The 18,270-nt window shown below is 36.9% G+C and overlaps 1 long non-coding RNA gene across 1 annotated transcript; it reads right to left on the reverse strand.

Moving 5' to 3' along the window:
* Positions 1 to 576: 576 nt before the first annotated feature.
* Positions 577 to 2,464, reverse strand: LOC135444958 (uncharacterized). Its single transcript, XR_010439381.1, has 3 exons — positions 2,405 to 2,464; positions 1,910 to 1,991; positions 577 to 1,118 (listed from the first exon to the last, which is right to left on the reverse strand). It is a non-coding gene; the product is annotated as an uncharacterized LOC135444958 (long non-coding RNA).
* Between the last annotated feature and the right edge of the window lie 15,806 nt (positions 2,465 to 18,270).

The following is an 18,270-nucleotide window of genomic DNA, read 5'->3' on the forward strand; positions in this document are numbered from 1 at the left end:
AAAATGTGCTCTACTTCATCAAACCTCTTGTCTGCACTTTCTCTTCAAAACTTATCACTGTCATGTCCCCTGACAGCACACTGCATACTAACAGCACTTTATCAGATTTTTTAGTATCATTCAAAGGAAAGCTGGATTTTCTTAAAGGGACCAATTTAAAATTGCCAATTTAAAAATTGATGTATTTCATTAATTAGTAAAATTGCTCTTTGTTACAAACAGTGTCTATATTGTTTCATATGCTGTATGTTTTATTTTGGGTTTGCCAGATTCTTTGCATCTTCCAAATGGTACTGGAGCCCACACAACAAAAAAGGACCCACACTCTTCCCACACTCTTTAAAGGGAAGATAGGGAAGTAGGCCCTTTTTGGAAAAGCAAGAACAGGAATATTTTCATGGTGAACTGAGGAAAAAAGAGTATAGGCAGGTGTACAAAGGTTGAGGAAAAAAGTAAATTAAGATACTGGGAGTAACTGAGTAGGGATCAAGGAACTTGTGAGATAAAAGAGTGAAGACTAGAAAAAGAGAGAAAGAGTCATTGTAATAAGGATGAAGGTATAACTTTGGTCCCTGTCCTACACCTGTGGTGGGAATTGTGGGGATGGGTTTTGTCCTTATAAGAGTATTTGAACCTCTCCAAGATTCACATGGAAGTTGAGATCTGGGGATGTCTGGCCTTTAGGATAATTTGAGGCCTTCCCTGTGCAGGGTACCTATTGAAATTACTTTCACCATAATTAGGAGAATGTGTGGGCAAGAGAAATACTCATCTCTATGTGCTCAGGAAGACACGTCAAACTATTTCAGTTTTCAGGTTTGTGGGTTTTTTGCACATCTGATGCCACTGTACTTTCTTATAACTCTGACTGGCTGGTGTTTCCAGTGTGAAACAGCATGATATGAATTCTAAATTATTACTTGCTGTGAGTATGGCATATTCTTCCATTTGAATATATGCCAGAATATAGCTAAAATATAAAACAAAATATTAAGAAGGTAGAATTTCAAGGAAAGGTTACTGAAGTAACCTGAACTTATTTTCCCCGTTAGCCAGCTTCATTGTGCATTAACGTTTCAGTGGTCCTGGTTTCTGCAGATGAGTCAAGTTGTTCTCAGCTTTGAAGAACAAAAGAGCAATTAGATTAGTCAGGTCTAAAGATCAGTTGAGAAGAAAAGGTAGATAAATTGTCAATATAATAAAAGATTAAATTAATTGCTGACAAATCCATAATAATGCAGGTTAGATGCTATTTGTAGGCACAGTTGAATTCTAAATGATGATATACTGAAGTATGGAGATAGGAATTATTGTTTCCAAACCAGGGAAGGCCTCTAGCACCTGTCCTTATTGAGGCAGAGATAAATATTAAGAATGAAAGGGAAATAATCCTGAAATTAATTAATCAGTAACTATGTTTAATAAATTGTACATGCTTTCATTGGACTATTGTATGAAATTTTGATAAATAGACAAAATATAATGAAGTTTCATTTTTGTACTTGAATATATAAGGAGCTCCTTAGAGTGGAGAAATTGCTAACAAATTAAATATATTTTAGGAATTTAAAATAGTCAACATTGTAAGACAGTATTTCATAGATAGGAAGTGAAATTTTTCATCATTTTAATGAACTTCAACAGTATTGAAAATTAAACTTGCAGTAGGAAATAATATTGATTATGAGAAATGCATGCTACTGTGTAACATGCAGAAGGGAGAAGTGAGTAAATGGATATGGAAAAGAGCTGTGGCTTGGATTCCTTTTCAAGCTGCTGTCAGTTGGACATCATGGAACACTGTTTTGGCACTAGTATTTTATGCTTTACTTGGCAATTTTGAAGGAGCCCAAGACCAAGCTAGTTTCTGACTTCATAGATAAATCTAATAAGGAAGAGATATCCTCACCTGGGCAGGAACACAAACTCTGAGGCAGTCCTTACACAGGTATGTCAGTTCTGCAACAGTCAGTGGTGAGTCAGGGGAGCAGCTTGTAGAGGAGAGAGGGGTAGAAGGAAAGGCAGATCATCAAAAGGGAAAACAACTAGAGCAAACAGCCACAAATTTTTGTACAAAATACAGCAAGTGTAATCTTCCTCTAGATGTGAGAAAGAGCCAACTTAGTGGTACGTGAACATACCTGCTTTGTTATAATGTTTTTCATGTACACAGTATCATTGAGCAAATAAATTCTTTCTGCTGTCCTTCACAAGTGCTCAAATTACTCCATAACAGTATAAAAACATGTATGAATTTTCCCCCTCCCAGTCTATTTCTGTTCTCAGAGAGAAAACAATTTCTAGTGGTGTATTGTCATTTGCCAGGGAAGAAATCAAAGATTAATTGTTGTACTATTACCAAGTACGTGTTCCCCAATTTGCCCTTCCCTGTGTCACAGCCTACCTTATGCATTCCCTCGTTTTTCAATCTATTTGTGCTGCTTGCCTGCCACTGAGAGCTGCCCCTCAACATCTTCTGTTTTTAATCTCTCCCATCCTTCCTTGTGTACTGTGGTCACTTCACCTCAGTTGTAAATATGCAAATCAAAGCAATTTGTATGCCACCAAAACAAAAGGCCTGTTTTCATGCATGCACACAGCATTGTGAAAGCCACAGAGAACTCATGGCTCCCTCACCCTACCAGCACAGTCCTTAGGACTGCATTAGATCACAGTTGATATAAAGAGATGAAATTCATGCTCAATATCACCCAATGGCCTTTCAAGAGCATCATACACATCAGCTGACTGAACCTTACTGCCCCACCAAAGTAGTCTGTTTTAACTCTTCTGCTATAATAGAGGAACAAAACAGACTTGCTGCCAGTCACAGTACATCAGTAGCACAGCTCAGCTCAGAACTCTGCTGTTTTGTCAGCAACTGACTGTAGCCACCAAGTTATAATCTCTCCTATATGCAAACCTAGACTCCAGGCAGGGCCTCAGCGGAGACCACAATCCCCCAGCCTAAGCACAGACCCTGCACTACGGAAAAAGCTCCCTCCCTTTCCACATATTCACCACACTTTGCAAACATTAACTAATTAGTTAATCTGAGGTCCCACTTAGAACTGAGATACTTTTTTTAGCATCTGATTTAAAGCTAATTAATTAAGATACTTTTTTGGCTTATTAAGCTCATCATAATAAGGACATTATTTTGATTAGTCTAACACTGAGCTCTCTCTCTTAATTTTTTTACTCTAAATTCATATCATGCTTGATGAAAGAGTAAAAATTGCTTATTGACAATTTCACAGTGAATAAGAACAGCAGGGAACAAGTTTGCACTTATAAAAGCAATTGTGTTTTCCCATACTCTGATATCCAGAATGCTTTTGCCCTGTAGTAACTATGAAGAGCGACTTGTCCTCTTATTTGCATTCAGTTCAATAGAATTCCAAAACCCTCTGGAACATTCTCTCTAAGCAGACAATGTTTCTCTATATTTCTCTCCTCAAAAGCACAGAATTACATCACAAACAATACTTGAAGGGAAACCCACAATAAATGCATCAATCCTCAGTTCTGGTGAAGAGAGAACAGCAAGGACAGACCTGCTTATCTATGTTCCCAGAAAGCTTAAATCTTTGATGCTGCTGAAAACCAAGTTCACTAAATGCCTTTTTTTTTTTTTTTTTTTTTTGTGGTCCACTCTAATTCACTGTCCATCAGGTTTTTCCATTCCTGTACTACTGATATGATAAGGTACTCACTCTGACCTCCCTTAGAATAAAGGATTAAAAAAGGATGTAAACAAGTAGTGACCTCGAGAATGCAATAGAGTGCTTAAAGCAGATTTTTCAATGTTATTTTATTGACTACTAAGGAAGAAAAAAATTTTTTGCAGCATATTTCTACTAGTCTGCATATATATTTAAATAGAAAACTTTTAAGTAAACTTTGACAAAACTTCCAGTCTTAAAAAATTAATGAACTTGCTCATTTTTTTTTTCATTGTCTCATGTAACAATGTGGTGTATTTTTGAAGCCATACGCTGCTTCACATTCCTCTACTTCTTGTTAGAAGAAAGTAATTAATGAGTGCCTGTGAGAATTTATTTTCTTAAATGTAGCTCTTCACTTTTCAAAGTCCCAGACTTACCATTAGAGTATCTTTATTATTAGTCAAGATTCATTTATAGAGCTAGAGTCTGGCTATCTCATCTTTTCCCTTTCAACTTCCTTTTTATTATTTTGTCCCTTGTGAGAAGACATAGAGACGGAGCTAAGGTTTCCTTCCCTTTTCTACTGTTCTCCAGAAGCAGGCTCCCCTCTTTCTTCACCTTCCTTCATATTTCTTTATTTCTTTACAATTATTTTTCACTCTTTGAATATGCAAAAAACTTCGTCTATCCCTTATCCAGTAGGATATTCTTGCACATATTCAAGAAAGATGTGCAAATACAGCTGCTGGAAGAGCTGTTACCATTAGCAGAACATTGACAAAACAATCACTACATCTTGGCCTTCAAGGAAAACTTTCTGAGTATCGTTAAAAGACAAGCCTAAGAATTGAAGCGCATAACTTGAATCCACAAAAAAATCATATAATGAGTTCAAGACTTTAGAATTTCCCTTGTGCCAAACATCACTCCTTCCTCATTGCTGCATAGGAGATAATTACTACTTTTTCTGTGTTCTCAAAGGAGCTACTAAACTTCTCTCCTCCTCCTTTGCTAACATATCACCTTATCTTACGACTACTAACTCCTACCTCTTCTTTTTTTCAGACTGATGATGATAATTAAACTGAGACCAATTTTCATAAGCTATTTGAAGTGCTTTGTTTCTGTTTTCTTACCTGAGAAAAGTCTGTGCAAAAACACTTTTCTATTTTTCCCATCTATATGAACTGCTCTAAAAAAATACACTTTTCCATTCAAACTATGTTCACCACATATTTTCTACTAATGGATAGGCTTTCACTGATTTTGGTGGAAATGTGATAACATTTTTTGCCTTCATGGAGTTATGACCATATAAACCAGGACAGTTCAGTAGGATGCCAGCAACATAATTCCTCTTGGTCTCTCTTTTTCCATTAATACTTGACATAACCTCTGAAGATTCATTTGCCATCTGGTCAATGAGCAAGCTATCAGAACACAACCTGGCATCCAGTTTGTAATAAACGGGGCAGTCCTGCAATACTCAGTGGATCTTAGAGCAAGACTAAGACCTAAAAAAAGCAGAGAGGTGTATTGTGGGCACAAGCATGAAGCAGCAGCATCCAGTCATTACTGCTTTCAGTTGCAGAAGAAAGCCTCAATGGAAATTGGGCTCCTGGAAAATTCAGCACTTCTTTCATCCATAGGCTACACATATATGTTTAAGCATGAACGTAGCATGGACTAACTTGGCAGAAGTGTTGAATGAAATGTCTCTCTTGAGATCAATTGTAGCTTTGAGGAGCCATAAGTGTGAGATGGTATCATCATGATGGATTAGATTATGTCTCTAAAGCACTGTGAGTCATATAAGCTGAGGTCATTCCATATGAGAACAAATAATAAAAACAATAATAAAACATACCCAAACAGTGAAAAAAAAAAAATCAGAATAATATCCTTGTCCCTGAAGCTAATTTGTGTGCATGTGCCTATGCCTACATTGCTTCTGGCTGGTTCCTTCTACAGCAGGGAAGCTGTTTACCACATGGCTTACATGGTAACCCATAGCCCTAAAACACAATTACTTTTACGCTCAAAGTGCTTGAAATATTGTGAAAAATGTTCTACATTCCACCAAAATGTTTTTATCACCTGACACTGAGGTTATGACAGGCCCAAGGGTCCTTTTGTTATAAAGGATGGGGTAGTGAAAAATTGTACAGGGTGGGGAGAGCTGACAGTGTTGCAGTCTTGTGATCACTCTTTTGCAGTGTAATCCCTGATGTGAATCATCCCCAGATGAAGTGAGGATGCTTTGGAGAAAACTGGTATGAACCATCCAGGCAAAGCCTGGGGGAGAAGGAACAACTGAACATTGCACACAGCCAGGGGTCAAGCACTCAGGTTTGATTCTTTTCATTTTACCATTGCATACATCCTTGAGGTTTTGCTGCTAAGCAATTTTTCAGACTAACACTTTTGAAAACAAAAGGTCACTGTGAGAAAAATCTATTATAGTAAGGCTTTGCAAAAGAGGACAGGAAAAGGGCTGTATTAGAAAGAAAAAAGAAGAATATTTGAAGCACAGGAAGGAAAGCCCTATTCCTTTTGAAAGAGTGTAAATAGAAGGCAGAAGGAAGACAGCTGAAGAGAGAGACAAAGGTAAAGAGAGGACAAGGCCAAATAAATCGTATAGGAGAGATGTGCAAATAAGAGCACAGGGGGAAAACCAGGCAAAATTAATCAAGCTGGGAGCAAAGTGGAAGCTAGCTGTAAAAGGTCACAGCAAGGTGTGCTCATGGGATTGAATCAGGTTTTAAAGGAGGCAGGTGAGTCAGTCTGCAAAAAAAGTTGCAGATGGCTTCAGGAAGATGAGAATTTAATCCACAGGAGAACTGGGATAGAGGGAAAGCAGCATGTTTAGGAGCAGTAAGATAGAGATAGCTCCAGTGTTATTTTTTTTTAATGATAATTAATAAAAGTATTTTGGGTTTGAAGTGGGCAAAGTGAAAATGCTGGTAGTTAGCTGTAAGTAGCTATTGGCCTCATTTGATCTCAGTACTAACCAGATGTACCTGATATATACTCTGATGGCTTTCTTCCTCTCTTTTTTTTTTTTCCTCTCAAAGTTTTACTTTGTCTGTGGAATTCAAGCTATAGGTGATGTGTGAGCTCAGGCACAGCTGCACATTGATGCTGATGGTGTCCCAGTGCAAGGCCTTACTCTCAGTATGATCTCTTCAGGGAGTGCCTGAAACCCAAGCTGAGGCCACTCAAAGAACAAGGGTAGACATGAGTCTTTCATTTCAAGCACCAAACTTTCAAGTTGCAGATGAGCTCAAGTCAGAGTCCTCTGATTCACCCTGGAGATCTCCACCACTTGGATACCTCTGCTGCTCTCCAGAACTAACATCTAATCACTGCAACTGACCCTGCAGCATTTGCTAGCATCCTTGAAACTAGTCCAAAGCCTCATCTGACTCTTCAAGCAAATTAAAAGAAAATAAAGTTTCTACTAAAAAGAACTTCCAAGAAGGTGAGGGCATCAGGATGGATGGATGACTCAGTGTAAACACACCACCCTCAGAAATAATGCTGAAATCCCAAGATCATTGTAATCTTAGAGAAACACTGTTCAGCACAGGAAATTAACAGTACAACAGAAGAGGTTTGGATTAGTCATTAACTGGCTAGACAGATATATAACTTGATGAAAATCTCTTCAGTCAGAATCACAAAACATATGGTCGCTGCATTCTCTTTATTTCAACATGTCAATCACAATTGTGAAAGATCCCCATCTTCCAACCTTCTTCAAAATTAGTATTGGGAATAAGCCTAGATACTGTGCTTTGTTTGGTCATACAGGAGATCACCACCCCAATTTTGTTATTACTAGTTCATTTTGAGAACTATTATTAAAATGTGCAAGGAAGGTGAACTAAGCTATGTATAAGGACAGGACAGACATACGGATGTATTCCCAGGTAATAACAGGATTCACCCTGCCCACCCTATGACTGATTCAATGCACATGTTGCATGTTTTGCTCTTCATATGCATTAATCACACTAAACTGGATGACAGATCTCTTGCTATCTCACAATATACTCCAAACAGCCTCGTCTCCAACTCCTGGGTCAAGAGGCTGCATTCTTCATCACATCCTTTTATTAAAAAAATAATTCAGCTATGTATCCAAAGACACATAAAAATTGAAGGAAATGGATTATTGTGGCAAGCAAGAGATAGCACTTGGCTTGCTGCTGGTTGCATACAACTGCAGGTATTAGGAAGAAGTGCAATCCAGCAAGAGTGAGTGTGTAGGGAGAAGCAGTTGATGCAGGCAATGCAATGACCAGTGCTGGGGTGCATTGAAGGGCATCTTTCAGTTCAATTTCCCACAGGAAGTCTCTTGTACATAATACAGCTGCTCTATGATGTGAACCAACCCATGATACATAAAGCATGAAGAGGGGAATTATTTCAAAAGCACACTCTTGAGCCAAACTCAGATGTGAATGTAAACAGGCCCTGTGTGTGCTGAGTGACTTCACAATGCCAATGAATTGGAACAAGGACACAAGAACAAATGTGAAAATGGGATATAGGTAATTGAAGACAGGAAGAAGAGAGCAAGCAGTTGTAATTGAGACAAGGAAACACAAAAATTCTTAAAGAGAAGCTGTCTGAACTTTGCCAATGGCCACAGTTATTCCAGTTCTTACACTGCTGTTATTTTTTTTTCTTCTGCATCTTGTGAATATATATTGCAAGCAGAGAGGAGGTTCTCTGAGTCTATAACATGCATTGAGCCACTGCCTAGAATAAAAGAATCCATGCAGTGCTGGGATAAAAACTGTGTCTGGTAAGATGCCAAAGAGGAAATGGTCTATATTCTCTTTTCAAACACTTTTGCACAACTGTGAATGCCTTGACTCTGATGCAGTTTCTCCTGGCTTTCATTGTTTTAAGAAACAGAATACCCAAAAGTGTTTTCCTGTTAATGTCAACCAAATACCTACTTTCTGTCTGTGGTTTTTTTAGTTATGAGGCATTCTAAAGCAACATCTTATTTTGTTTATAGTATAAACAAACACTTCATGGAAGTTGACTTTAATTTTTAAAATATTTTGAATATGCTTCTAGCTTTTAAAATCAACTTTCCAAATTTAATAACACACAAATTTTGTGTACAAATAAATTCTTCAGCCTACGTAGAATCTGAGAATGTAATTCATGAAAGAAGGTGCCATATGGGCCAGGAGTAATTATTGGAAGTCAGCTAAAATATTATTTACCATTTATAACTGAAATCACAATAATTTCATTTAATTTTTCTATTGCTTAAGAATTTATTTAGCTCCCTTTAACATTTAATTTTGCACATGTCAAAATACTGAACACTTAGACTTCTACACATAGATGACAGCTAAATTCAAATTGCTTTTTTTGGTTTATTCTATTTCAGAGATGATAATCTTTCTTCTATATTTACATTACATACAGAGGGCACCCCAATCAATCGTTGTGAAAATATATGGACTTCTATACAAATTTTATGGCCAGAAGAAACAATTGCACTGTTTTTATGACCAGAAGAAACAGTTGCACAGCTATCCTTCGGTAAACTATTTATTACAAAGGGTATTACTTACTCATTGCCTTTTTGAATACCAAGGCACAATTTTGTGTGCTGCTGAGTAATACCTAGTGGGAACATTAACAGACAACTTTCCAGAGCTCCCGTGAAACATCTTTTATGTAACTGTAATATAATTTTGCAATTTTAATTTATTTTTGCTTTGAAGAGTAAGTATCCATGTGACTGTACTTCATCTGAAATCTTCAATGCCTGCTTTTATGCAGAATAACACATAGGAGAGGAAAAACTCTTCTTTCCAAGTACATATTTTATTTGGTCATTCTTATTTCTCATCGTCATTAATCTGAGCTTAGAGTTTTTACCAAATATATTGTTTACTTCTTGATAGTGAAAAAGCACAATAACTAGTATAAATAATATTAAAATGAAATTTAATTCAATTCTATTGATAATTCAGTTTTTTATAATACATGTCATTTCAATAGCATTGGTGATTTTCAGATTTCTTCTGAAAAATCAAAAGAATTTTTTTCTTGCTTTGACAGGTCAAAAATTCTTTGTATGAGATCAGTATTATACCAGAAGAATTCTGACAGGACTGTGTTGAATTGGCAGGAGACTGTAACAGTGAGCTGTAAGTTTTATTAATCTTCATTATCTTCTAAGAGTTTTCTAATATCAAAAGGCCCATTCTAGATGATTGAAATGAAAAGTTAGCTAATGTTTGTTAGAGGTAAGTAATCTTTTTTCAAGCTTTACTCAATCTTCTTTTCTGAGCAAAACTACAGTGCTGTCTTTGCAATGCTCAGATGGACTTTTCTAAGCCCTGCTGATGGTTATCAGTACATTCAGGGTACTAGCAGCAGTACTACTGAATGGATAAGTTATTTAATACCCAAGACACTTCTCACAGAGAGGTCAAAATTATCCTACTCAAGGTACTTTTTCCACGTATTAGATATAGCAAGCAGTAAAATGAACAGATCATTGAATCTTCCACATGTTTCAGGTAGCCTGATTACCTCCAAGTTAAAACCTAGTATTTTGTTGATGTTGGCTTTTGAGCTGTGAGTTCATTTATTTCCCTTTATCTTCCTTAGTAGTCAGCTCTGAGAATTAAATTCGACATTCTCCATTCATAGGTGGTATCCTTCTAGTTCAGTCAGAATTCTTACTTTTTTTTTTATTTGTGTCATGTTGTGAAGGTCCGCCCGACATGAACGGGTTACGAATGATTTTTGGGTGCAAAAATAACCAACAAAGGCACAGGGGTTTGCAGTAGCAAATCAACAAGATGGAATTTATTGATAATAACTACAGCTAAATATGCATTGTTTAGAGGATCCGGGGAAGAGAAGGATAGGATAAGGAAAAAGGAAGGAAAGAAGGTTAGGGAATGGGGTATAGCTACCAAGACGTGATGCCTTCGGGGTCCCGCCGCCGATGCTCGCTGGTACACGTCTTGGGGAGACTCTCGGAGAGGCAGTCGAACCGAACCCCAGATATACTGTTCTTGGTTGGGGGAAGGGTGGCCGAAATTATGTTTCCATGGAGGGGAAAAGTCCATTGTTTTCATGGCCGAATGCTCCCAGGTACGTCTGCTCTGGGCAGGTTCTCCCCCTTCCCTGAGTTGGGAGGGGGTACAGTCCCAGTCTCTGGAAGGAGGTTGCCAGGGGGGTGCCATGGGGGTGCCAATAGGGTGCCAGAGGGGTTCTTGGTTCTTTGATGAGGGGATTCGCATCTCTGTTGTTCCGTCACGGTGGTTGAAGACAGGCAAGAGGGGTCTTCTCTTGGAGCGGGGGGGAGCCACCCCAGAGCTCAGTCCATCCAGGCCTGTAGTTTGGAAGAAAGTCCAGTTCCATTGTTCAGAACAGGGCAGCATGCCCCCTTCAAGTACAGCATGGCATGTTCTGCAGACACCATCTGTAAACGCACTAAATACACATGAGACTTTCTTTCCCAACTGGCTCAACAGTTTTTAACCCTTCGGTGGTCCTTTTCTCATGACAATTGTGAGGCAAAAACTGAAGGATTTCCGGATGGACTTCCACACATGTATATGTAACTAAATACTCCAGATCCCTGGCAGTAGCTTTCCCAGTTTTCCAGCAGACAGTTTGGAATCCAATCAAAGCAGCATTTTCTTTTATAGAGCAAAGCATAATGAGCGCACTTTAAGTCCAAAGGTGAGTTGGATGCAGAGCAGCCACATGGTGCTCTGTGACTGACTGAAAGTGTGGTATTGAAGCATGATTAGGCTGATGGAATTCATTAACTGTAGTAGCAGAAATGTAATAAAACAAAAAATAATTTGCCCCAACAATAACATGTTCTCATTTGAATGATAAAAACCTAACATGCTCAGTGGTTTGTTTTGTCCTTTATGTTAACTATTTTGACAGATTAGGATGACTAAGGATAGCAAATAAACCAATGCTTACTGTTTCGAAAACTTGGGATCAACTGTTATTCTTCAATAAAACAACTTTCCAAATCTTCTCCTAAGTAATAAAAATATCATTTTCAACAGATAACATAGATCCATGTATTCTGACAGGCTTAGACTTGCTTATATTTGCCTAGAACCACACTGGTAATATTGATGTATTGACTTACCTATAAAACTAAATGAAATTCTATTCTAACATTGTTTACACTAGTGACTGTCTTTTTTCATCATCAAATATGTACTATCTGTATGAATTAAAGATCATATATAGCAAAAATTCACCTATTTTTAACTAGATACTCAGATTTCTTCTAGTTGCATCCCTCTGTTATTGCAAAGCAGGAGTCTCTTCTGCTTTTAGAGATAAAAGCTGCATGTATAGCATCATCTCACACTCGCTTTAGTTCTACTCCAAGGTTTTTCATCAGTTATGGTTTTTTGCACCAAGATAAAAATTCTGCTCTCTTTGCAGTTAATTGATTATATAAAATTTCTAGGATGTCATTAATGTGGATGAATTGTTAAAGCAAATTTAGGTGTGCTGGGTTTTTTACTTATTTCACAAATATTTATAACCATATATTACAAATACAGGGATTTACATTATGTATGTTCATATTTGTGCAGTATTTAATTTTTAAAAACTCAAACCTATCTAGATTGCATATTTTATCACATATCTGGTGACTGTTCCCAACAGTGCTATCTCTTTTCACAGAAGATCATAAATTTGTGCAGTCATTGTGTTCTTCATCATTCTGTGGTGAAATAAATCCCTCTCTTGCATTGCCCATGTTCTCTAAAAGTATGGAAAGATCCACTGGGGAGCCAGAGAACCGCTTAAAGTATGAGTCACACATAAAGATGGGTCAGTCTTTTGTCTGACTTTGGAGGAGAGTTAGAAAAGTGAAAGAGGTGGGAATTCCACTTACTTTCATTTGCAGACTTCTGCTTTTTAAAAAATAAGGAATACTGATGTGAAACAGACCATCACTGTTTCAAGTTATGCCAGGAATTTTCAAATGAAAATAATTTTAGGATTTACTTTTATAGTAAAAATAAAAGCAAAAATCTTGAAGCACAAAAGTAATGTACTTGGTCTCATAATTAATTAAATATTATTGGTTTGTACATGCTCACATATTATTATTTATATGTTTATACACATAACTGTGGGAAACATCTTAGTAACTATAGAAAGGATATAATTAAGTCTTAATTTCCTAAAATAAGTCAATATTGTTGTATCAGGGCTTGTGGAGGAAGGGAAAATCAAAGACTGCTCAGATTAATTTTTTTACCTGGTCAAGTTTGACTCCTGCAGGGTTAGCTGTGGGCCTGTCTCTGTATGATGATATTATGCTTTGACAGGCATCTTTAAAGACTGGACCTCCAAGTTAAATCCTTGGTGCAAAGTATCTAAATTTGATGTTGTTTTTCCTGAAAATATGCCAAATAAATAATGAGCCTTTATTTTTGCTGAGTGCAAAGAGTGCAATTCTAGGAAACTGGAAGTCTCAATCATATCTTTGTGTCTTCAAGTTGTATTATTAGGAATTAATCATTGATTTGCAATGAAATACCACAGCTGTGATCTTGGAATTTTTCCACATTTTTCTTTAGCTTTTTCTTGGTCCTTCCCTTTATCTCCTATACACAGAATTGTATTCTACTCTGAAGACGATGTAGAAATTCCTTAAGTGTTTCTTTTCCTACCCATATTTTCTAAGTTCTTTGGAGAACTCATGGGGTAAATATTCTGAACTCTCTCTCAGCCTTGTGATTCAGCATCACTTTGCATGCCTTCACAATTGCTTGTCCTCTCTCTTCTGTATTTCAATGGCTCCACATTCAACATATTCATTTCTACATAATACATATTAATTTCTACATAATATATATCAATGTGAACCCTAAACCATGAATTCTGAAGGAGCTCCAACCATTAATTATTTTGACTATTGAAAAGAAGTAATGTTGTGCCTAATGTTATCCAGCTTTACCTTCGAGTCTTTGTATATTCTTATTCTTTCATCTGCTAGGGTAATGAGGTCGTCTTCAAAAATACTTCTCAGAAATAAAGTTATGCATTTTATAATCATGTCATATTTTGATTGAAAATGTCAAATTCTTACAATCCCTTAGTGTCTGGGGTGCCTGCTGACTTTTGTATGCAAGTTTGCAAAGCACTTCAAAATCTACTACTGGGTAGCAATTTATTTACGATATCTTTATGTCTTATTTTACATAGTTTATGTCTTACTTGTTTTGTAAGACCAGGAAATCAAGATGCCTCTTTTATTTTTCCTTTTGTCCTCTAAAACTTAAACACAAACAAGCTCTAGTTCTGTCTGAGATATTCATTGGAGCACTGAATAACCAAATAAAACACATTCTCTATGAACACTGGTAAATATAAAGGAGATTGAGAGATTAGATTATCACATAGTCCATGCCTTCACAGAGATTTATGGAGAATTTTATTTCTATAAAGAGTGAAAATAAAAGATAAAAAAATATAATTTCAGATACATGTGCAAGTTTTTCGCATTTTACATGGTCTGAAACAACAACTTTTTCATTGTTCTCCTTACATACACAGAGAAGCATCTTGTTTGAGTGAAATGATTATGGGTGATAGAAAATAAACATTAAAGCAACCAAGTATCATATATGCATGAACTCTGGAGAGCATCATGTCTCAGTGTTATGACATTTTAATGAATTACTTAAGGTAATTGATGCAATTAGAACATTTCAGCTTGATCTTTTCCGTTCAGGTAATCTTCAGTCTAAAAGTACCTAATGCAATTGGGTCATTTTTGATGAAGGGCAAGTGTTGGATTCTGCCAGCACTTTGAGGTTAATCAGATGACCAAACTTTCCTCAAAAGAGGAACACAAGTCTTGATAATTTTTTAAAGCAGTAAGATTCTAGGCATATTTTTCTACAGATCACAGAATCATAAAAACAAAGAATGGCTTGTCATGGAAGGGATCTTAAAGATCATCTAATTCCAGATCCCCCACCATGGGCAGGGACACCTCCCACTAGTGCATGCTGCTCAGATGCTGCAAAAGAATCACAATTTAGATAATATCATGTTGCATATTTTAGAAGCTGGGTGCCTCTTCTCAGGCTTCTGTGAAATAACCTCAACCCTTTACATTACCAGGATCTTTGCTGGAATTAATTAGTCTCAAAGTCCTGTCTAATTTTTTTCTCTTTTGAGAATGTAAATACAGCCTGATTTACATAAAATACAGCAACATGCAAAGATGTTGATATGAGTGATAGAAATTGGTTTTATCCAAACTCCAATGCTCTGTGATTTTAGACTTTTTTTTAATTGTACATCTCATGTTTTAGTTGATAATATTGAACAACAAAACTGTTACTTGAAATCTTTAAATTCCCGTTGGTGCCAGAAAAGATGCTGAAGCCCTGTGAATTACATTTCCATGTTATATTTAAAAAAAAAAGTATTAATATTCTGGTAAGTTTATTATTTCCTTCACCATTCTGACAGTTATTTTTCATTGTGCAATTATGGTTTAATTATTTTCTAACAATTTAATCAATCAGTGTTTGTAAGGGTTTGAATTTAGTGAGGAGGAGGTACAGCTGTTAATGCATTCATGGCCAGTTTCAGGGAGATCATTACTTTACCAGAATAGCCTCTAATAATTTCTAAGCACTAAGTTCCCCTGGGCGTGCATGGCCTGCAACCACATGTTTAAATCCCTTGATGCACTTCTCAAGGAACTTGCAAGCAGCATTGCAATAGATTTTGCAAAAAATATTCTCAACCCCAAAATGCTATAGCTACAGAATCTTTGGGAATTTTTACTCTAAATTTGTAGCTCTTCAATATAGATCAACAAGCCTTTCATGAAGAATAAGACTTTCAAACACTAATCCAGAATTGTAAGTGCTGAATACCTTCTAACAGGTTTGCTACCAAAATCCCCTTTGTTTCTACAAGAACAATGGGACAAATTCAGCCAGAGTATAATCTAAACTTCACAAATTCAGAATCCAGACATTTTGCAGTAAGGCTGAATGTTGGTCAAAGTTGTATTTTCTCTACCTCTTCTAAGATGTTAGTTACAAAAATGTAAAGTTGTGCTGAAGCTGTGCAAGCCCTACAGGAGTTTAGGCAGGATGAAACGGCAGGTTAGCAAGGTTCACAATATAACCCACATTCTGGCTTCAGAAGTAAGCAGAACAGACTTCATTATGACACCTGAAGTTATGAAATTTGTAAAATACACATGAACATTTTTTTCAGCATTCAAAATCAAAATAAAAACCTTAAAACTTAGAAGGAGCTAGCTTTCTTTTCAGACATATTTTGTTTAAAATTTAGGTTTATTTTGTCCGTATTTAGAGGGTTTTACCTATCATCAAGATTTTTGTTTTAGCAAATTGTGCCAATACTTTGGTAATAAATATGTTTATAAACTAAAGCCTGTATAAAATACAAGTTCCATGCTTACAGTCAGCAAAAATCAAAGTCATTGCTTTTTCCATCTCTCTGTGCTCATTGATATCGCAAAGCTCAAGGAAAAGTAGGTGACAAAAATCCCAACAAACTCTCAAAGTACCGGCCTCCACACTGCAGTATGTACTTGCCATTATGAATGTTTTATACACGAGATGTTCAGCAGCATGGATGCTTCATTAGCCCTGGGTTGTGCAATCCCCAAGTATAAAGTTGGCCTCATTTTCATAGGTGCTTACAGCTCATTATCAAGTCTGTGTAATCTTACATTTGCTGTACTGCTCTGTAAATCAGGCCAGCATCTTTCAGTAGGGGTAGCAATTAAAAAGGAGATGTGATGTTCAACTTGTGTGATAAATAAAACTGAATGTAAATACAACTCATTTATCACACACAGTAGGGTATATTCATGTTGTTGAATGGTTCTAACAACTGTTGGCAAACCTAGTAAAAGAAAATTATATTCTGTAGAAAACTTAAGAAAAATATATATTCAGGGATGTACACAAATATACATACATATCCTCTAGCCCCAGTGCAGACTCCACTGGTTAATCCACTATCCCAGCTTTTTATCTTCTCTCTCTCTTTAACCATTTTCCTCCAAATTTCTACTCCATAGTCTGTAGTCACTGATAATTCCCTGTATTTCTATTGTGCATCTCTGCTTTCCTTCCCCAAAATAAGACCGGCACCTCAAGTCCTTCAGCTACTTAAGGCACATGGTATCTCTACAGTACTTGGTGCATACATCACCATTACCCTCTTTCTGTGTCTTGAAGTAAGGCATTTTCTGAGCTGCTTATATTCCTGCAGAAGCAGCACTACTAGCTCTTTAAAAGATGTGACCCAAAGCAACAGCTGCAATTGATCACTGCATTCACAGTTTTAGAATTTCCCTCCTTTACAATGACTCCAGTTTCATATCATTCTGGCAGAATATTTCTTATTCAGTGAAAGAAGCAAACAGTTTGACTTACCCACCTCCATGAGATGCGGGTTATTGCTGGGTGGGAGCTTGGTATGCAAAGTGCCTTCAGTTTTGCAGCCCTTCCAGCTCCTCGGGAAGTGCTTTGCTGCCACGGCTCCACGGGGTTTTCATTGCCAGTGCCACTAGAAGGGACAACCCCAAAAGGTGCCGTGGTGCCCATGCAGATTGCGCTCCCCCTGCTTGGAGAGCTCTGGTATGGTGGCAGTGAAGTAGCTGTAGTAGAAGTCACACTTTCATTTTCCACTTGCGCAGACACAGAGTGTGTCTTATTTCTAACTGTGCTGTCAGCTGCTTCAGGAAACATTTCCTTCAGACAGATGAAGAGTTTGTTTGCAATTGCCATTATCTTAATTGTGTGTCATTTTCTTATGTAAAATCCTAATCAGGAAAAGCTCACATTATTTTAGAAACACTGACGATTTAAGAGACATATATATATTTTTTGAGTACAGTCTTGTTTTTGAAGAGGCAGTTCTCTTAACGAGAAAATATTCTCATGATTTGTAGATCATTATAAATAGTAGAAAAAAGGAAAAAAAATCAGTGAAGAGTTTGATAATAATTATTGTCAAACAGGTGCCACCATAAGTTGCATTGGGAAACAGTGACCTCTTATTTGTAAAAACTCTTTGAAAATGTTAGAAGTATATTATTATAAGTGCATTAGAAAAATAGGTAGCTTACATTTTTTCAAACTTTTATTTCATTTTGTTCAATTTGCTGATGTCCCAGATATGCACTGGAAGGAGATTCAAGCCAAAATTTAGAGATTCTGAGCTGAGACAGAATTCGACAAGGAAAGGATGACACATTCTCTCCTAATGTCCAGGTCAGACACCTCTCTGCTTCTGGTCCTATTTTGTTCAACACCACAAGTGTCTGAGGGTCATCCAATTTCATAAATTACTGTGAAAAACTCTCTGGCAGCCGTCTCAGGCAATGTCTCCAAGGATCTCCCTTGTTTCCAGGCAAAGCAATGCATAATCACAATAGTTACACACTTTTATGAACTAGAATTTTCCTGTTGCATCCAAAAATTTGACCAGTACCCCAGAGCCAACTGTTTAGAGGGAGCAAGTGATCCTGCTGAGGGCTGGGATCATAGGG

This window comes from Zonotrichia leucophrys, chromosome 3, assembly GCF_028769735.1.
Source record: "Zonotrichia leucophrys gambelii isolate GWCS_2022_RI chromosome 3, RI_Zleu_2.0, whole genome shotgun sequence".
Lineage (NCBI taxonomy): Eukaryota > Metazoa > Chordata > Aves > Passeriformes > Passerellidae > Zonotrichia > Zonotrichia leucophrys.